The following is a 20,686-nucleotide window of genomic DNA, read 5'->3' as shown; positions in this document are numbered from 1 at the left end:
TAGAAAATTAGTCTCCGTTAAGACTATTATATAAAGTAACCTAGAAAGAAGAAAACACATTCTCTTTCTAATGATGGGGACCAAATTACACTTCCCCAAAAATATGCTTCACTTTGGTATGATGATTATTGAAACAGGAATTTTGGGGGTAAAATAGGACAGGTTTAGGAAATTTTGGAAATTAGGGGGACCATGGAGGAAGCACAGGACTGTAGAGCCACTGAAGGTATATTTCCATAGAATAGGGAAGCTGAAAAGCTGCAACAGATACATTTCCATAGAATGAGGGAGCTGGGAACAGAAAAAGGTCTATATTTACAAAATAAAGAGAAGAAAGCCCTACATCCAGAAGGGGGGGATGAAAGCCCAAAGGGAATAGGAAAACAATAAGGAAGGAGGGGAGGTTGGACTTCACATGTCCCATGTGAGGTTGGACCTTTGAACCTAAGCGTTACTATGGTAACTAGACTAAGGAAATAGTGACCAATCAGAGGGGATATCAAGGCACCAGGATCTGCAGCCTTTATAAAAGGAACTCAGTGGGACCCTTTCCCTCTCCCCACGTGGGAGTCAGTACTTATTCTTCAATAAACTTCCACCTTTGCTATACTACCCTCTGTCCGTGGATTCATTCTTCAACTGGTGGACAAAGAATTGGTTCCAGTCCAAAAATTCCATTTCATTATTTTTAGCTGAAGGCAATTAAGAAACAGCAGACACAGAGAAACTCTTTGTCCTCCCCTTTTTGCCTAAAAACAGGAATACATTTCCTACACTGAGACTAACCACAATTATAATTGTCAACGTAAGAAACACTCAAATCTGTGAAGAATTTTTGTGAGTTTATTTGAGCCAAAATGCCAACAATTATCAAGAAGCAAAGTCTCAAAGGATTGAGATACGGTTTTGCACCTTATTTTATACATTAATGGTCCAGTGAATGAAATTTGTGCACATTAAAAGAGAATTAATTAGAGAAAATATTTTAACATTGCTATTTGCCCTTTTATATATATATATATATATATAAAATACAAGTGTCAGAGATGAAAGAAATTTAGTAAAACATATATGAAAATCTCCCTCCTGTCTGGGTCTGGGGTGTGCCATGGGACCTAGAGTCAAGTCCTTGCCCACCATCCACACACGCTTTGAAAACACAGGAGACCCAGACCCAGCCAGCCCTACCTCCGTCAAGCCCCTCCAAGCAAGGGACACAGCCTCAGGTCCCCTGGCCCGGTGCCAGGGTGGGGGGTGCTGCCTGAGGTTCCCTCACCCTGGCCAGGCACCATACAGCCTCAGGTCCCTGCTATTCAGTCGTGACATTATGGTGTCCTGGCTAATTTGCATATTTCTCTATCATATAAAGAGCTTACAATGTTTGTTGATTACATGAAATCCACTGATGATAGGTTACAGAGACAGGAGAAAACAAAGCAGGGTGGAGGGACACCCTGGGATTGGATAAGAGGTAATATGATAGACACATTTCTTTTACATAAGTGGGTGCAGGATAGTTAGCAGTCAACAGTTAACTCAATAACAGTTGGGAAATTTGTGGTCTCCACATAGCAGTACCTGTGCTTTGAGGGGTTCAGAAAAAGGAAAATCCATTTGGCATTGCAAAGATACGTTATCACAGATGCAAACAGACAATAGACAGGCTCAGACAGGGTAAAGATTAACCTCTGTCAGGGAAGATGCCAGCCTAGGACGTGACTTCCCACCATACACTGCTTTTAGTTAAAAAGTTTTCATTCCAGATGATCTTCTGTGGTTACCTTAAGTCTGAATTTTCTAGGCCCTCACTCAGGCCTTCCCTGAGTTAGTCAGGTTAGCATGTGGCTCCTTTTCATCCTCAAAATCATACTTTATCCTTCAGCAAAATGCTCCAGAAATCTGGTATGTTTCTTCTGTAGTAATGAATGATGCAAGGAAATGGGGGGGGGGGGGGGAAGCTAAATACTTTCAAATCTGTCTTAGCTATGGCATCTTAACTATATTTCCTTCCATTTATATGTGGCTTTTAGGATGCTTCATTTTTTAAAAAAATATTGTAGAGACGAGGGCTAATCTAAATGAAAAAGCCCTTCGCCACAACCCCTGATAAATACCATCTGTGTGATCCTCCGCTGTGGTCTTGACACACTCTGTAGTGAAAAGCAGCAGGATTCCAATGACTGACGCTGCACTCACACTGGCTGAGCAGCTGACAGAAATAACACCACTTAGTCTCTGAGGAACCAGAAGCAATTTAAAGACTTATTTAATTTTAGTCCATCTTCAAATGACACTATAAAGTTGTAGGGGAGCAGATATTGTCATCACAGCATGACAACCAGGGAAAACAAGACTCAGAAGAACAGAGTGAATGAAACCCTTTGCAGGCCAACGAATCAGAAACTCAGGTACCAGGACAGAGCCGGAGAAGCTGCTGCTTTAAAACAGACCCAGGCCAGCAGGACAGACTGTTAGGTAAGCCTTCTTAAAAACAAGAGTCTCCCTCTTTAGCATACAATGCCTTGCAGCCCGAAATAATACTTAAAGTGGTTTGGCTCGCCTCTCCCACTACTGCATTCTATAACCCAGCCTTTCAGAAAAGTTTCCCCACAGGACTGCTGCCTTTTCCCCAGGGCATCTTATAAACTCATTCAGTTTAGGCAAAAAATGCTTGCCCCTTAGGGATCCTATTTGATATATCAGAATTTAAAAAATATATATTGTAATAAAATAGACATAAGATTTCCACTTCTCATTTTTAGTGTAGAGTTGACTGCCAGCAGGTATGTTCACATTGCTGTGCAACCATCACTACTATGCATCTCAGGAATTTTTTTCATCTTCCCCAAATGAAACTCTGTACCCATTAAACAATAACTCCCCATTTCCCTCATCTCAATCGCTGGTAATCACTATTCTATTACTTTCTCTATTAGTGACCCGGTGCACAAAATCTGTGCACATTATAAGGGAATTAATTAGAAGGAATATTTAACATTGCTATTTGCCCTTTCTCTATAATATTATAGAAGTGTCAGAGATGAAAGAAAATTAGTAAACTGTATGTGAAAATTTCCCTCCTGTCAGAGCCTGGGGCATGCCACAGGACCCAGAGTCAAGACCCCACCCATCCATGCACCTTGAAATTGCGCAAGACCCAGACCCAGCCGGCCCCACCCCCGTCAAGTCCCAACGGGTGAGAGACATGGCCTCAGGTTCCCCAGCTCATCCTCAGGTCCCCTGGCCCCAGTGCCAGGGTATGACAACCATTTGCATATTAGCTCTTTATTATATAGGATGACTCTGACTATTCTAGCTACCTCATCTAAGTGAAATCATAATATTTGTCCTTTTGGGTTTGGCTTATTTCATTTAATGTCCTCAAGGTTAATCCATTTTGCAAAACATCGTAATTTCATTCATTTTAAAGGTTAAATAATGTTTCATTATATACCTATAAACAGATGATCAACATTTTGGCACCCTTTGATTGACATTTGGGTTGTTTTCACATTTTGGCTATTGTGAATCATGTCGCTAGAATCACTGTTGTACAAACATCTGTTCAAGTCCCTGCTTTCAATTCTTTTTTTGTATCTCCTACAAGTGAATTGCTAGAGCATGTGATAATTTTCCATTTCACTTACTGAGGAACCACCATCCTGTTTCCCACAGTGGCTGCACCATTTTACATTCCCATCAGCCATGTACATAGTTCCAAGGGTTCCAGTTTCTCTCCAGCCTCACTAACACTTCCTGTCTTGTTTTAGCTATCTTATTATTTTTTATTATTTAGCTATCTTATTATTTATCTGTCTTAAGTATTATTAAAAATAATACTTCCTGTTTTATTTTTACAATAGGCATCCTAGTGGGAGTGAAGTTACATTTCATTGTAGTTTGGGTTTACATTTCTTTGATTAATTAATGCTGAGCATCTGACATATCAGATGTATGGCAATTTTATTCATTTAACTTTTGTTTTTATCTAATTTTTTTTAGAGCATTACTGAAGTTCTTCCACATTCTTTTCAACACCTGGGATGGTCAATTTTAAAATTTAGCCACTCTACTTTGAGTATGGTAATATCTTACTGTGGTTTAATTTGCATTTCCCTATGACTAATGATGCTGAGCATCCTATTATGTGTGCATTTTCCACCTGCATATCTTCTTTATGGGACTATCAATTCAAATCTTTTGTACATCCTTTAGTTGGGCTATTTTATGTCTTATCAATTAAATAGTAAGAGTAGTATGTGCCTTTTATAAATGTATCATTTATCCCATACAATGGATACATGTCATTGTCAGACATGTTTTGCAAACATTTTATCCAAGCTTGCCTTTTCCTTTTTTAATGCTATCTTTTGAAGAGCAAATATTTTATCAAACATTCTACTTTGATAAAATCCAATTTATTCATTTTTTCTCCTGTACTTTGTGTACTATATTTTGTGTTAAATTTAAGAAATCTTTGCTAAACCTTAGACCACTAATATTTTCTTTTGTTTTTATGTGTAATTAATAACTTATTTCAAAAAAAATTTTAAGTAAGTCAATACCAAAACAGGAGGCAGACTTTGACTATCCACTCCTACCCTGAAGTGATGCCACAGACTCTGCATTAGTAGCCTTAAACTCCCTATCCCTACGATCCTATTAGTTTAAATGACTGTAACTTTGAAGAAGACAAATAATGTGATACATAAACAAAGCCTAAGAACTAGGCTAACAAGAATCAGTGTCCTCTATAAAGACTCCTCCTCAGTAATACCTGGTCCATCATCCTAACTTGTACCCAATTCTTCTTTTTTCCAAAGACTTTCCTCGCTCTGTATATATAGCTGACTATTTAATGACTGTCTCCCTTCCATGGGGCAGCAGGACTAGAAACTCTATAAACTCAAACTGTAAGAAAGTAGAATGAACTAACCTGTTGCAAGAAAACCTAAAATACTATGTCCAGAAAATTATCCTTCAAAAGTAAAAGAGACATTAAGACTCAGACAAACAAAAAGTGAGGGAATTCGTCACAAGCAAAACAGGCCTGCAAGAAATGCTAAAAGAAGTTATTCAGGCAGAAAGAAAATAACATGTCAGGATCAACATAAAGAAAGGAAGTGTCAGAGAAGAAATGAATAAAAATAAAATTTTTATTTTTTTCTTATTCTTAATTGATCTAAAAGATCTCTTTCTTCAAAGCAATAATAACAGTGTATTGAGTGATTACTAATTATAAATATGGATAAGTGAAATGAATTATAGCAATGCCACAATAGCAGAGGGAATTGAAAATACACTGTTAGAAAGTAACTACTCCAATATAAAGTGGTATAGTATCATTAAAGAGAGATTCAGATTAGTTTAAAAAATGTGTATTATATATTGTAAGACAACCACTAAAAATTTGTTTTAAGTTATTAATAAGCTAAGAGAGGAGATAAAATGAAATTATATAAAATACTCAATTAAAACCAGAGGAGATAGAAAAGGTATTGGGGGAGACAAAGAAAAAATGCAAGGAAATAACTACCAATATGAAACTCCTCCTGCATTGTTTGATTGTTCGGGAACTCTCTAACAGTGTAAGCCAACAAAAGATCTAAAAATTTAGCATAGAAGTCCAACTATGTTCCAAGTAAATCTCATCCAACAGACCAAAAATCTATACATTTTTTTAAAGTGCTCAATTAACAGAGTCCACAAAACACTAGGCAGGAAAAAAAACGAAGCTTCTCTAACAAGAAATATTAGGCTGGTCTGTATCATTTACTTTTAGAATATGTAATGATAACACAGTAATATTTTTAGGGAGAAAAAGGCTATATATAGCATACGAAGATCGATGGCATTTTAAAATATATTTTTATTGATTTCAGAGAGGAAGGAAGAGGGAGAGAGAGAGAGAGAGAGAGAGAGAGAAATATTAATTATGAGAATCATTGATAGGCTGATTTCTACATATCCCACACTGGAGATCAAGCCTACAACCTGGTCATGTGCCTAGACCAGGAATCAAGCCACGACCTCCTGGTTCATAGGCCAATATTGAACCACTGAGCAACACCAGCTAAGCAAATTATTATCTTTTTATACTAATAAAGCAATACTCTCAAAAGAAATTGTTAAAGAAGGCTATATATAACCTAAGTCTATTAACCCGCCAAATTGTCATGCACATGTGAAGATAGTAGAAAAGCATTTTCAACTACAGAGGGATTTGCATGCTCAGAAAGCCTACCACTATTTATTATACCATCCTATATAATAAAAGCCTAATATGCTAATGATATGCTAAGGCTGCTCAGCCGCTATGATGTGCACTGACCACCAGGGGGCAGATGCTATGACTAGCTGCTGGGGTCCAGTTGATTGGGGCTGAATGAGACAGGCCGGACATGCCCTGGAGCCCTCCTGCAGTCCCTCCCCACCTGGCCAACCTCCTTGTCCCTCCCCAGCTCTGATAGTGCACCAGTTGGGTCCCTCAGCCTGACCTGCACCCTCTCACATTTGGCAAGATGATGGAACAACTGGTCGCTACGATGTATACTGAGCACCAGGAGGCATACACTCAATGCAGGTGGTCAGTGCCCTCCCATAGGGGGAGTGCCGCTCAGCCAGAAGCCAGGCTCAGGGCTGGTGAGCACAGTGGTGGTGGCGGGAGCCTCTCCCGCCTCTGCGCCAGTGCTAAGGATATGAGAATTTGGCTTAGGCCCACTCCATAGGGGGCTCCCAAATTGCTATAGGGTGCTGGCTGGGCTGAGGGACCCCTCCCCACATCCCCAAGTGCATGAATTTTTACACTGGGCCTCTAGTTATTTTTTGTAGAAGATCAAGGACAGTTATGCAGGTAGGACTCTTTTCTTTCACTCTTCACATTCCTATCTCAAACTACAAAAACTGCCTACCTTCCTGGGAAGGATGTCGGGGAGAGTGGCTTTTATCCTTCTCCCCTCTCCAAGCTGATCTAAGTGGGAAGAGCTTCCATTAATCCTCATTTCTGTGGGGCACTCTCTATGCCTCAAAGCAAGTGGCCCCACCCACTCTCTCTGACCCTCCTCTCTGCCTCTGTTGTAATGGCCTGCTCTGTAGAACATGCCCTCTTCTTCCAGCCCTCACATGGTAGACCAGTAGTACAGAACCTCCAGGCTTAGGAAAAAGAAGCCTACAGTACATCTCTGCTTTTCACTGAATAGATAAGTTTATTTCTGCCTGACACATCCTCTGTCAGCTATAAAATTGTGGCAGATAAGAGATTTAGCTTTGGGCACCCATTCTATTCCCTTTCTAGAGAATATTCCTGTACTGAAAAAAGTAAATGATTCAATTCATAGGCTCTTTTGCTAGTTTCTAGGTTCAATTTAGGTTTGACCAATCAAATACTCTCACAGGAGATTTGGAAAAGAAATAGTGTTGCCGAAGCCACCTTCTCCCGCTGCTGCTGCCATTTCTGCTGACGAGCAGTCGTGGGAAGGCCCATGGTTTTTCTGGGGCAGCGTTAGCGGTCAGTCTCTAGCTTCATGGATATCAAAAGGCAAGCCATGAACCATCCATTTTGCTGGCATATTTTGGAACAGGTGAAGCATGGTTATGTAGCCAGCAGCAATAGAAGCAGTTTCTTGATCATGGCCTTGGCGGGATCACTGTGGAGCTGAATGCTTCATAGTAATACAATAAGCAAATTGTTCAAGAGAGGGAGAAGCTCCCTAGATGGCCTGGTTCTGGCCTGTGGCTTGGGAGTCACTCCTGTAATTTAACCTAAATAGATTGTGTTTCTTCACCCTTGCTGACGATTTTATAAACTATTTAACACTTTATGATTTTTCCCGCTTAAACTAACAGAAGTGGATTCATTTCTCTCCACTGAACTCTCTACAAATGAACTCTGACTTGGCAAAGTCACAATTAAGATTCAAATCATTAAGTGGAAAAAATTAGTCATTTTAAAAAGCTAATTCACAAAGGGATATGTAGTATCATTTGATGAAATATATGAAACAAAAACTAAGAAGCAAACTAAAACTAGGAGAAATATCTAGGCACACAATCATTTGGGAAGTTCATAACTTCAAGTTCTAGCAGACCATATTACTTTTAATATAGAAAAACCCAGACATCTGTGGAACCTAGGTTCTTGAACTTAATTCATCCAGAAGGTTGTTTGAAAATGGAATCATTTTTTCCCCCATTAGAAATAATGTAAATTGAATTAATCCATTCCAGACCCCCAAATGATGTCCTGTTTTAATATTTCTTATATATAATACTTAATGTACTGTTTAATCTACAAATAAATAATTTAAGAACAAAAAGGACATGAAATGTAAACAAAAATTTAACGGAAATAAAATGTACAATAAAAAGTGAAAACTTAGTAATAATAAGCAGCAACAAAAAGCAAAATAAAAAAACACACACAAATATTCTCAGCACAATTTCCTGAGATGTTAACAACGTGAGATTTAGCCTAAACTGACTCATAATCGCACATCCTCTCCTTTGTCACCTGAGAGACATGTGACTGATCATACAGGTATCAGCCTAAAAGGGTTGTCAGGCCAGGAAGCAAATTGTTCAAGATGGGAGATTTTTGAGAACCGAGTCTTGAATGTAATATAGAAAGGGAAAGAACATTTATTCCTTATAAAAAGGGAATAAACTAAGAATAACTCATCTGTTCCTAGTTATAGTGTAAAACAAGACACCTTTTTTTGAGAAAAAAAAATTGACAACTTCTGTTAGAAATCTTAAAATGTTTATAATACTAGATACACATACTCTATACACAGATAAAAGAAGATAGTGTAATTCTAGGTATAAGATATTAATAACAGCTTCCATTTGAATGCTTACTATTTCTTTTATAAGTGCTCTGATCCCATTCATGAGAGTTCCACCCTCATGATCTAATCACCTCCCACAGGCCTTACCTCCTAATACCATATTGGGGGGGTTAGATTTCAACATGAATTTGAGGGGCACATTTAATCTATGACACTATACAAGGCTATGGCATCCCTTTTAAACAGACCATAAGAACATCCAAATTACTAAATAGGGTCACATGCCTATTCTTAAACCAATGCCTATAAGCCAGGAGAATATAAACTACACTGATAAGCTCAGGCTGCATGCCAAACTCAGCCACATCCTGACAGCTTTACAAATAATAACAACAATAATAGCAAAAGAATGGAGGCCTAGTAACCCCATAAGAATGTCTATTATTTTCAGATTTCCCATTTGAAAAAAACAAACAAAAAAAAAAACAGACAAGAAATGAACTGAGATAAAGAAATGAGCTTAGGAAAAAATCACCTTAGCTTTACTTTTTTAAATCTCAGTAATTGGTAAGTACTCTGCTTTTCTTCAGCCATGCAACACTCACTCACAATGAATAAGTTAACCTCAGGTGTCCTTGGAGCTTAGAAACACAAAGAACGCTGAGTAATCTGGCAGCATGGCTCAGTGGTTGAAGGTCGACCTATGAACCAGGAGGTCATGGTTAGATTCCAAGTCAGGACATAGACCCAGGTTGTGGGCTTAATTCCCAGCGTGGGGTGTGCAGGAGGCATCCAATCAATGATTCTCTTTCATCATTGATGTTTCTATCTTTCTCTGCTTCATCCTTCCTCTCTGAAATAGGTTATACATACCTGTGTGTGTGTGTGTGTGTGTGTGTGTGTGTGTGTGTGTGTGTGTGTGTGTAGGCGCACACTACCATTTTTGTGATGGTGTAAGGGCCAATTAACATGTTCCCTCTTTGTTAGATAGGATGAATGCTGAGTAGATCAGTAGAATGTCCTTATAATTGTCCTTTTTTAAAAATCTTATAGTAGCCCACACATTTCCAAACATACTTTCAGACAAATCAGCATTTGTGGCAGAAACTGTTGTCAATTTTTATTGAAAGTCTCATTTGCCAGTAGCTTTATATATTTTTAAATGTCCAGCCTAATATCTTCCAATCTGCACTATCACATATCTTTCCTGGCTGTCATAACTCATTAAGACTTATCAGCAGAGGAGTAACTCCAAAAAACTCTTACAAGTCAGCATTTTCCCACGGGAAAAAGCCACCACAATAGGTTTCTCTTTTTTTTTTTACCCCTTGAGAATAGTTATTATTATTATTAGATGGTAGCATTAGTATAACTTCTTAAAGTAACACATCAGAAGGACTGCATTGAGTTTAAGCAGCCTCTCAAGTCTGTGACTACAGTGTGGCAAAACTTCCAAAAGTCAGGAGAAAAGCAAGTTGAAACAAACCCTTTACCAGCTGTTACATAGGGGGTGGATCAATAACACTAACTGACAACTTTTCATATGAAATTCAAGCAGCCTGGATTTCCTTTTTCTATTCCCCGAGTATCTGTTCTCTCCACTTCAAAGGACTGTGGGCCGCAAAGCAAGGAGAGGTGGCTCATACACAACAGCGTTCCTCCTGTTTAAATTGTAACATCCGGCAGAGCTGGGCTGCCAGGCAATGATAAAAAGGCACAGGACTTTGATTGTTTATTCTTCAGTAGTGAAGGCGGAGGAGCACTGGGAACAAGGGCATGCATTTAGGAGACGAGCATAGCTGGGTTCCAACCACAGCTCTGCCACCGACCAGTCTTGTGTGTGACCTGCAAATGATTAAACTCTCTGAGCTCTTCCTTTCCACATCTTTGAAGTTAACTCATAATAATAAAAGCATAATATGATAATTAGACCAGACGACCTTCTGAACAACCTTCCGGAATAAGCTGTGGAGCCCTAGCTGCAGTGGTGGAGGCTGAGCTGCTTGCATGAATTTCATGCATTGGGCCTCTAGTATAATAATATTTCTCTTTCTTGACTGGTAAGAGAATTGAGTATCTGTTATGAACTGTTTAACCTAAAACTTGGACTTTTAAAATAACAGCTAAGCCACGGTTGGGTGGCTCCGTTGGTTGGGACATTATCCCATACACCAAAATGTTGTAGGTTGATCTCTGGTCAGGGCACATACCCAGGTTTCAGATTTTATCCCCAATTGGAGTGGGTAAAGGAGGCAACCAATAGATGTCTCTCTCTCACATTAGTATCTCTCCCTTCCTCTCTCTAAAAATCAATAATAAAAAAAAAAAATAAAGAAATCCACTGGTGAGGATTAATAAAATAAAATAACAGCTAATATTTACTGAGCGCTCAATTCATGTATTTATCCAATAAACAAATATTTATGAGTATGTACAAGGCACCATTCTCAAAGATTTGGATATATCAATGAAAAAAGTAAGGTTCCTGGCTAGAGCTTAATACAAGTTGGATGGCTATTAAGACTATAATATAATTAATAAGCATAATACACATTATATATAACAACATATTATATATAACATATTATATAATATATATTATTATATGCATATATATACATTATATAAATGCATATTATATATAACAACAATAATAAAAACAAAAAGGAAATTCCTCAAAGTTGATTGATATGATAAAGGCTCACCTAAAGTCCTTAGGAGCAGTTGGCCTCTGCCAACACTTCAGGCATAATGGCACAATGAAGCCAGCCAAGCAAACCTCAGGAAACAGAGACTCTTTTGCACCAGGGCTTCTGGTATTATTTTTCAGCTGAGTTCCTTCTGACTGGAGATAAATGAAAGCAATATGAAGATTTTCTGCAATGCTGAAATGCTACTAATGTTCTGAAGATCTAAGGAAATGTAGTAGACAATTCATCTTTTTCAGTTCCTAGGAGAGTTTTAGAATAGTCACTGCTCTCCCACAATTTCAAATTATCACAAAGGGCCATTTATTTAGCAATATTCTAAGGTTGAAGTGACATGTGAAGCAGAGCTGTGACTTCCAGTTTCTATTCATTGGTATCTGCTCTCACTCACACACAAAATTAGATTTTCACATTTGGAGACTACTCCTGTTCATGGCCTGCATATATCTTGAGTATCAACTATCCAAATCAAGAACAGGATCAGTATTGCTTGAAGGGAAGCTGCCAGCCATTGTCTTAATCTCTACAGGTGGTTAGCTAGAAAAGGAGAACAGAGGAAATTTCACTGAACAAAAAACAATGGAATCATGTTTGTCTTATAGCTAAAGGAAGAGGGTACAAAGAATGTTGGGCAAGCCACCTGGGAAATGTAAATCAAAACCACAATTAAATACCATTTTATGCCTACCAACATGGCTACATTAAAAAAAAAAAAAGAGCAAAAAACAAGTTTTGGTGAGAATGCAGAATAAATGGATTCCTCATGCATTGCGAGAGGGAATTAAAAATTGTGCAGCTGTTTTGGAAATAGTCTGGCAGTGCCTCAAAAGTTGAATAAACCTAAGAGTTACTCTAGGACCTAGCAATTTCACTTGTAGGTATATACCTAATAGAAATAAAGACAAATATCCAAACAAAAATTGTACACAAGTGTTCATAGCAGCAAGATTCAAAACAACCAGAGTAGAAACAACCCACATGTCCAACAAACTGATGAAATAAGTAAAAAATGAAGAATGTCCATACAACGGAGTAATTAACAATAAAAAAGAATATAGTGTGGGTAGCTGCTACAATGTGGTTGAACCTTAAAAACACTATGCTAAGTGTAAGAAGCCAGTCACTAAAGATCACATATTGTATGATTCCATTTATATGAAACTAGAGGCCCATTGTATGAAGATTCATACAATAAGCCTTCCTTCCCCTGGCTGCTGGAACCCAGGACCCAGGCCTTCGCTCCAGCAGCAGCAGAGAAGTCAAGCCTCTTCAGTCTTCAGTATTCAGTCTTCAATCTGTGCCTGGGTATGCAAATTAACCCACCATCTTCATTGGGTTAATTTGCATAATCACTCCTGATTGGGTGGTGGGCATTGTAGACGTACGATCGATTTGCATATTTCTCTTTTATTATTGTAGATGATCAGAATAGGGAAATACATAGAGATAAACTAGATTAGTGGTTACCAAGGGCTGGTAGGAGGAAGAAAGACTAGGGAATGAATGGGTGCAGGATTTCTTTTGGGGATAATGAAAACATTCTAAAATTGGATAGTGACATTGGCTGTGAATATACTAAAAGAAACCATTGAAATGTACACTTAAAATGGTTGAATTATATGGTATATCGGTTATATCTCAATAAAGCCTTTTTTTTTTTTTTTTTTAAATCATTGGGCACTGTAGGCAGAATGTCTTTACCCTAAGTATTTCTCCTTTTGTCATTATTGAGTATTTCTCTCCACGGTATAATTTCACACTTGGAGGAGGGCTGTGTCCCTGAAATATCTCTTGCCCTTGCCCTATGCCTGTTTCTATAGGCTTATAAAATTATACCTTATTAACTTCACAATTTTAGGGAAAGATTTCTCATTGAACTTTATGAATCATGTGCTTTTTGGTACAAATGAGTTCATCAGATCTTTTGCTGAGAGAGGGATTTGGTTGAGGGCAAACAGAATCAGGATAAAGTGCCACAGGATGAAGGAAGAGGGCACGTAGAAAAGAAGGTCAGGGACATGCACATTTTCATCTCAGTATTTTAATAGCATTGATCCTATGCCCACCTGTCGTTGCTAATGCTCTGACCTGTCTCCTCTTTTTCTTCTTTTTCTCATCCACTGGTCCATAAAAACTCAGTATCCTGGGGGCCTAATTCAAAGGCCATTTATACCAAAAAGCATAATTGCATAAAACTACTACTCTATTTCCATTTCCTCTGCATTTGGTCCATATCTTTATTTTAATTTTAAATTATACTTTTATATATATTCTGCTTTATATATACCAGTTCTCTTTGTCTAAAAAATTTAGATTTATAATATGTCTATGTTATATTGGTGAATAGGTTTTCTTTAGAGAATCAATTCCAGCTGGTAGTCAGGAGCTCTCTGAAAAGTACTTCAAACCTTGTCCACCTCAGCAATGAGTATGTGATCAATTAGCTATGTCTGCAATGAGCATGGGAGGAGGTGAAGAATATGCATGTCATCCCTGACAGTTGTGCCGGCTTATGGAGTCTTTTGTTATTTCATATTTCCCTCTACCTTTCAATCAGACATAATTTTTACCTACACACAGCAAAGAAACTTTCTTCATTGTTGCATACCAATGTGAACTGGCTTACTAGTGATGTCATTTGCTAATAATCTTAACATTCTATATTCCAAAACACTATGTGAGCCACAATATTTCATCTCTATACACTACTTATATGTCCTAGACCTTCTGACCTCCATGAATAAGGAACATAATTTTAAGTATATAGCTTTGACATATTTCGTAGCAAGTATTATTGATTGCCTTACCCAGAATCCATCTCTTGACCCTTCCTCGCTCCTTCTGGAAACAATTACAAAGTTATTATAATAACCACTCTTTTCCAATAAAAGAGTGGTTAATATAATAACCGTGAAAGGGTAGTGCCACTACCCAACAAAGACTTGAAGCCTGTTTGGATGAAGACAATCATGACAATTCTATTCCCCTCTGGGGTCAATTTAAACTAAGAATGCAGCGCAGTTCTGATGGGAGGGCTGGAGGTAGTGGGGGAACGAGGACCTGGGAAAGTCTTCTATCCTTTTCATGATGTTCATGGGGATGGGGACATGCCCGGAGACAAGGTGACACGGACCAGGAGTGTTAAGAAGAACCTGAAGCCATTGGAGTTTTAATTAGCTAAGTGACAAGATTGGATGTACACTTATAAAGGAGGCTAGATTAAAGAGAGGCAAAAGTGATCATTGAAAGTAGGCGAGAAATGATGGCGGCTTAGACAAACTAATTAATTTGTCTTTCTCATTCCTAAATGCCTCTGCCACTCAAATCCCCCTGCACACCCAAGCACTGCGGCCTCCTATCCTGGAAACAGCAGTCTGCAAACCTTCGTGGCGCTGGGATTCAACTGCCTTTCAATCCCAGCCAGTGGACGAGAATCACAGAGAAGCCTTTCCCTGGGGCCTGAAGGTGAATGACAAGAGCATGTTTAGCGTTAGGGGTCTCCCTGAGCCCGCCCCTGAGCAAAAGTCCTTACACATTTATTGTCCAGGAGGCTGTGGTGGGGCTTCTCTCATGCTCAAGGCTCATGCCAGGGGCTCTCAGGCCTGGGTCTGAGGGTGGCCTTTCTGAGCACCACCAGACAAGGCAATGCCTAAGGAATGGAACAGGCTAAGTTGCTGAGAAGGACAGGGCTGTTCAAATCAAGCTGGTTAACTGTTGAGGAACAACAATCCAAATGATTGCCTTGGGCCCGCAGCCCTCCTCTTTGTGGGTAACTCTATGGCAGGCCAGGTGTTATCAATGTTACCCTAAGGAGCCTGCGGTGGCCCATCAAGGGGAGGCTGCGCAGGAGACTCACCTGAGGCATTCACTCCTGGGCAGGTGCAGCCTTAGGGAGGGGCTGCAAACAGAGCGAGGGCTGGAGACCTTGTAGCCCTGTCGCAGCGGGTGCAGCCATCCTGGCCTGCTGTGGTGTAGTCCCTCTGGCAAGGCAGCAAGGCAGCCAAAAAGGCCGAGCAGGAGATCTGCATTCTCCTTGGCTAAGCCTTCTGTGGGTGCAGGCCTCAGCCCTGCAGCTGCGCTCCGCCCATGCCCTCCTGCGCGCATGCGTGGCGTCTGGGCTGCAAATTAGGGAGAAAGAAGCACCACGTGGAGGAGGAAGAGGTCGATACCAAGAGCCAGGGTAACATAGGGAGATGAAGTCTTTGGAAGTCAAATCGCCACCCCAAATGGTTGCTCATTCCGGTGGTTTCACCTGGAAGTTTTAAAATTTGGGAAAGCCATTTAATTGGTTTTAACATGTTGAGCAAGTGTTCTAGAGTAAGTAAAAAATACACAAAACACAGCATTACAGTCTGGAAGCCTCATGGGGGACTCTTTCGTCATGCTTAATGCACAGATACCAGTGGTAAAAATCAGCAGCTCAAAGGAAACCATGCCCACTTCATGTCTTAAACAACTGAAATTAATCCTGTAGGATTCAATTGGCCCAAGGTGTGGTCAATATAATGAAGAAAACAAGTTCCAATCTTGACTGAAGCCTGAAATTGAAAGTACCACAGAAATGTCACTGTAGTACATCTGTCTCCTCTGTCCTCTGTTTCAAAAGTCAGTTGCAACAGCATGGATGGACCTGGAGAGCATTATGCTAAGTGAAATAAGCCAGTCAAAGATAAATTTTATATGATCTCCCTCATTTGTGGGATATATTGAACAACATAAACTGACGGACAAAAAGAGATCCAGGGACAGAGAAGAATCAACCAGACCTGCAAACCTCAGAGAGAAGGCAGGAGAGGGTGGGGTAAGAGGGAAGAGATCAACCAAAAGATTTGTATGCCTGCATATAAGCCTAACCAATGGACACAGACACCAAGGGGGTAAGGGCACAAGCCAAGGAGGGGGGTTACAATGGGGGGATAAGGACACATATGTAATACCTTAAAAAAGAAAAAAAGAGAAAGAACTATGCTCTGTACATCAGTACACACAAGAGGAAAATGGGAGATCAACATAAAAGGTAATAGCTTGGTAATGATCATCACTGACAAAAAAAAAAAAAAAAAAAAGTCGGTTGGACTTGATTCAGTCATTTCATTCATTATGATGATGATGATGATGATGACCATAACAGGACTAGCAGAAGAGAAAACATACTTCCTAAATTATGTGATTCAGCATGTTCTTCCCTAGAACCACCTCCTGGAAAAAAAGAAGCGGCATTAAATGAAAATATTTGCAGACTAGAGCGTGAACTTCAAACCATCCCAGCAGATTCAGAGTTAAACACAGTTATAAAGCAAGAATGAAATTACAGCTTGATAGTTCTATTACCAACACACCTTTAAAATGTCATCAAGTGATATCTCAAGAAATTTTAGTTGGTCCTATATCTTCAAGCCAGAAGCTCTTTTGAATGTGCCATTCTAAACTGTGGAAGTGTCTACCTAATGGGAACACTCTTCTGGCTATTAATAGAGCCTATAATTTGTTGTTGTTGAGATTTTATGAAGATACAGCTAGAAGAACCAGAAAATGATCCTGTAGATATGACTTTAAATACCACTGGCCTCACTCTGAATGGTATAATGTCTGAAAATCACTGGTAATGTTTCTACAGATGGGACCAGCGTTTTATCAAGGGTTGAGAATAAGCCTACAAAGAATTAAGCTTGAAATTACTGCAAAGAAATACATGAGTTAACAATCTGGAAGAACAATCTATTATTTAATTTTTAAAATTGGCCTTGATCCTCTGGCAAATACAATATTTGAAATTATTATTACTAACAGCTATTTCAGAGAGGATGTTTCTAACTTCTCTGTGAAAATTCCCTTTGAAGAAACCAACAGCAGATGTGTTGCCTGTGAAGGAAGCATCGAAGGAAGGGGTGTGCAAAAAGGAAACAATTTTTTCAATGTGTCCTTTGAATCTAAAATACAACTTTGAAACAAACCAGAATGCCAGTGTTTTGGTAAGGAAGAAACTGTAGTGAGCCACATCATTTCCACTGGCCCTATAAAAAATATCAGTAGTGTATTAAGGATCTCCATCTAAGAGAGGCTGTTATTAATAAGGACCTGTACTAACTCAACTTTTTTTTTTAAAAAAAGCCAGCTTTTTAAAATTATTTTATCACAGATTTTTATTTGAAGTACGTTAATTTTTCACTAAGCTTTTAGCAAGTTTTTAGCTTTCTATCAAATTGTATACATTTGCTTTCTGCTATCAAACTGTTTGGGTTTTGAATTCTTACATGGCCCCTTACTGTGTGACATTTGAGAAGGTACTCTGTCTCTACCTGTGTTTCCTCATTTAAAAAATGAGAATAATAATGTCTCTCCAAAAGGGCTGTTGTAATAAGTGAGATAAGCCCTAGGAAAAGTTCCTGGTACATGTGAAGTGTTGAATGCTAGCCTATTATGTTATTATTGTTACAGTGTTTTAAGCCTTTTAAAAAGATGTGGTTTTAAAATAATAATAAAATAAAATAAAAAAGATATGGGGATTTTTTTTTTTAGCTTAGGTACTAATTTCTTGAGCAGGTACAAAATCATGGTTTCATTCATTTCCTTTAATAAATACTCTAAGTGCCAAAAATATTATGTCACCATCATTATCATCATCATGTTTATTAATTTATTTGAAGGTATGCTCTAGCTAATCTAGAACAACTATCAAGATATGGTGAAATTATTAAGAAGAATCAAAACTCTGTCCCTCTTTTCTGCACAAAAGCAACAATAAGCCTCAAAGTGAAAACAAACAAAATTCCATCAAAGTGTTCAAGAAAAAGAGCCATTTCTTAGGACTAAATAATACCCCTCTGTCTACCAGTCTCCCCACCTTGAGTATAGACTCTAACAAACACGGGAGGAAAAAAAATAAATAGGTTAACCAGGAGAAAGGCCATGCTTTGTCTGTTGTAATACAATCTGATCACCCAAAGTGATTGATTTCTTTAAAGAATCCATATCCATGGCTCTTATAGACATCCTGCCATCCTGCAGCCATCCACAGGGAAGCTTGCATTTCTAAGGTCATTCATAGAGCTTGAATCCCTGCGGTTTTCTCAGGAAATCCAAAGTTCTGTGGACTCCTGTTTTTGTGAAATGGGGCTTTTCAGTTCTTCCCCACCCCCCACCCAAACCTCTGATGGGAAATGGGGTTTGAAGGTAATGGCTGCAGAGCAGCTGGTCTGGTCTTCTTGTAGTACTCAGGCCAACATTTGATCACATTCATTTTTATTTTTTGGCGGAAGGTATGACTCACTGACTGTCATCACTGAAGTCCTTGAACTCACCCATTTCCCTCTAGTCATATAGTATCAGACATCCCTTGTAGACACCACCTCCTGCCAGCCCTCCCTAGATCTCCCCAGCTCACCTCAGAGCACACAGACATCTCCAGATCCCTTTAATAACCAGCCGATTTGAAACTGGTATATTGAACATTCCCTTTATGAACAAAAACACAACTTTTTAAATAGCCCTTCCTTGAAACCATTTTTAAATTAAGAAAAGAATCTCCCCCCTGCACTTAAGACTTAAACTTATACTATTATAGAAAGTAATCCTTCTATCAGTCATTAAAACTCACAAAACATCCTAATTTGGTAAACTAAGGTAGTGCATGTGGCAAAATTCAAATGGTGACCTTAATATCTCTCCTTCCCCTCACTGAGTCCTGAGCTAGCCACTTGCAGTGGGAAAGGAGGGTCAGGGTTCTCCTCTATCCATGCTTAATCCTACTCTTTTTCTCCCATCAGGTCAGTAGGCAATGGCTCCAAGAACTCTCCAAGGTTGGGTGCAGAGGGAGAAAGGGTTAAGGGAAAGGGCACAGACAATGGCAAGTCCCCTTGATGTCTGGTGATGGGGCCTCCTTGGGGGATGTCTCTTTCTCCCAGGGAATCTCACAGGATCCTCGGAGAGGCCTTCACTGAGAACCCCCATTTCTGCCCCTTTGACAGGAGGACCACTGCCCTTCTCAAGCCCCTGACTCTCACAGTGGCTCCTCCAATTTAGACTTTCACTAGTAGGAGATGCTTCATCCTCCCAACTCTGAGCAAGATTTTCTTCCCACATGGACCACTCTTCCATGGGAAACACTCCTGCATCCTTTGTCTCAATAAGCTCTAGCAATGTTAGCTGGTTCTCACACTGCCACCTCTCCCTGCTGTCAGACAGGCACAGTTCTCTGTGGTACCCACATGTGGGGAGTGCCTTTCAAACTCTCCAAGTGGCCCCACTGAAACCTCCTCATCAATCTCCCTGTGTCTACTCTCTCCACCTTTTTATAGTCTTAAAGTAAATGAGGGACTCCTAGATGAGAGGTCCATGAAATGTAAAATTTGGTATTTTTCCATTTCTTTTATAAATTCAGTATATGGTCATCTAACACCTTGCTTTGGAATTACACATATAGTAATTTTATATGTGTGAGTCCCAAAACTTGAATTTTATTTTATTTTTTAAAATATTTTTATTGAATTCAGAGAGGAAGAGAGAGGGAGAGAAACTTCAATGATGAGAGAGAATTACTGATCAGCTGCCTCCTGCACACACACACACACACACACACACACACACACACACACACTGGGGATAGAGCCCACAATCCAGGCATGCCCCTGACTGGAATCAAACCCAGGACCTTTCAGTCTGCGGGCCAACACTCTATCTACTGACCCAAACCAAATATGAATTTTAGACTCCTGTTAGGTATCTGTTCTTCGCTTTGACTTACACCATCCCAGCTCTGGCACTGGGCTGAAGAAAGCTGTTTTCTCCCAAATTCCTGCAGTTCTTTCTAATAAGTCTCCGGGCTGCTTCCAGAAACTACGTGGTAAAGTTCCTCCAGATGGAAGTTTAATTGGGGGGAGGAAATTAGACACACTGATGACTGACTTTCCCATCTCCTCTCTCTTCCTGCCCACAGTCCACCAGGATGGGAAAGGGGGCACTTCCCTCTAGTTTTCTTCTCATATCCTCCCCTTCAGTCTGCCAGGCTTTGTCATCTGGGAACAAAGTCAGATTGTTTCTGCCAGGAACACTGTAATAAGCAACACACCTGCTGAAGCAAATGTCCTCTGTTACATGTATTGATGATGTAAATGCCTGAAATTCTGCCCTTCAAAAATCATCCAGTTTAGGAAATCTGACCACCTCTACCAGTATACTTAGTCCAAATCTGGC

The sequence above is a fragment of the Pipistrellus hanaki genome (assembly GCF_964339955.1).
Source record: "Pipistrellus hanaki genome assembly, chromosome: 7".
Lineage (NCBI taxonomy): Eukaryota > Metazoa > Chordata > Mammalia > Chiroptera > Vespertilionidae > Pipistrellus > Pipistrellus hanaki.
This window is presented reverse-complemented; position numbering follows the sequence as displayed.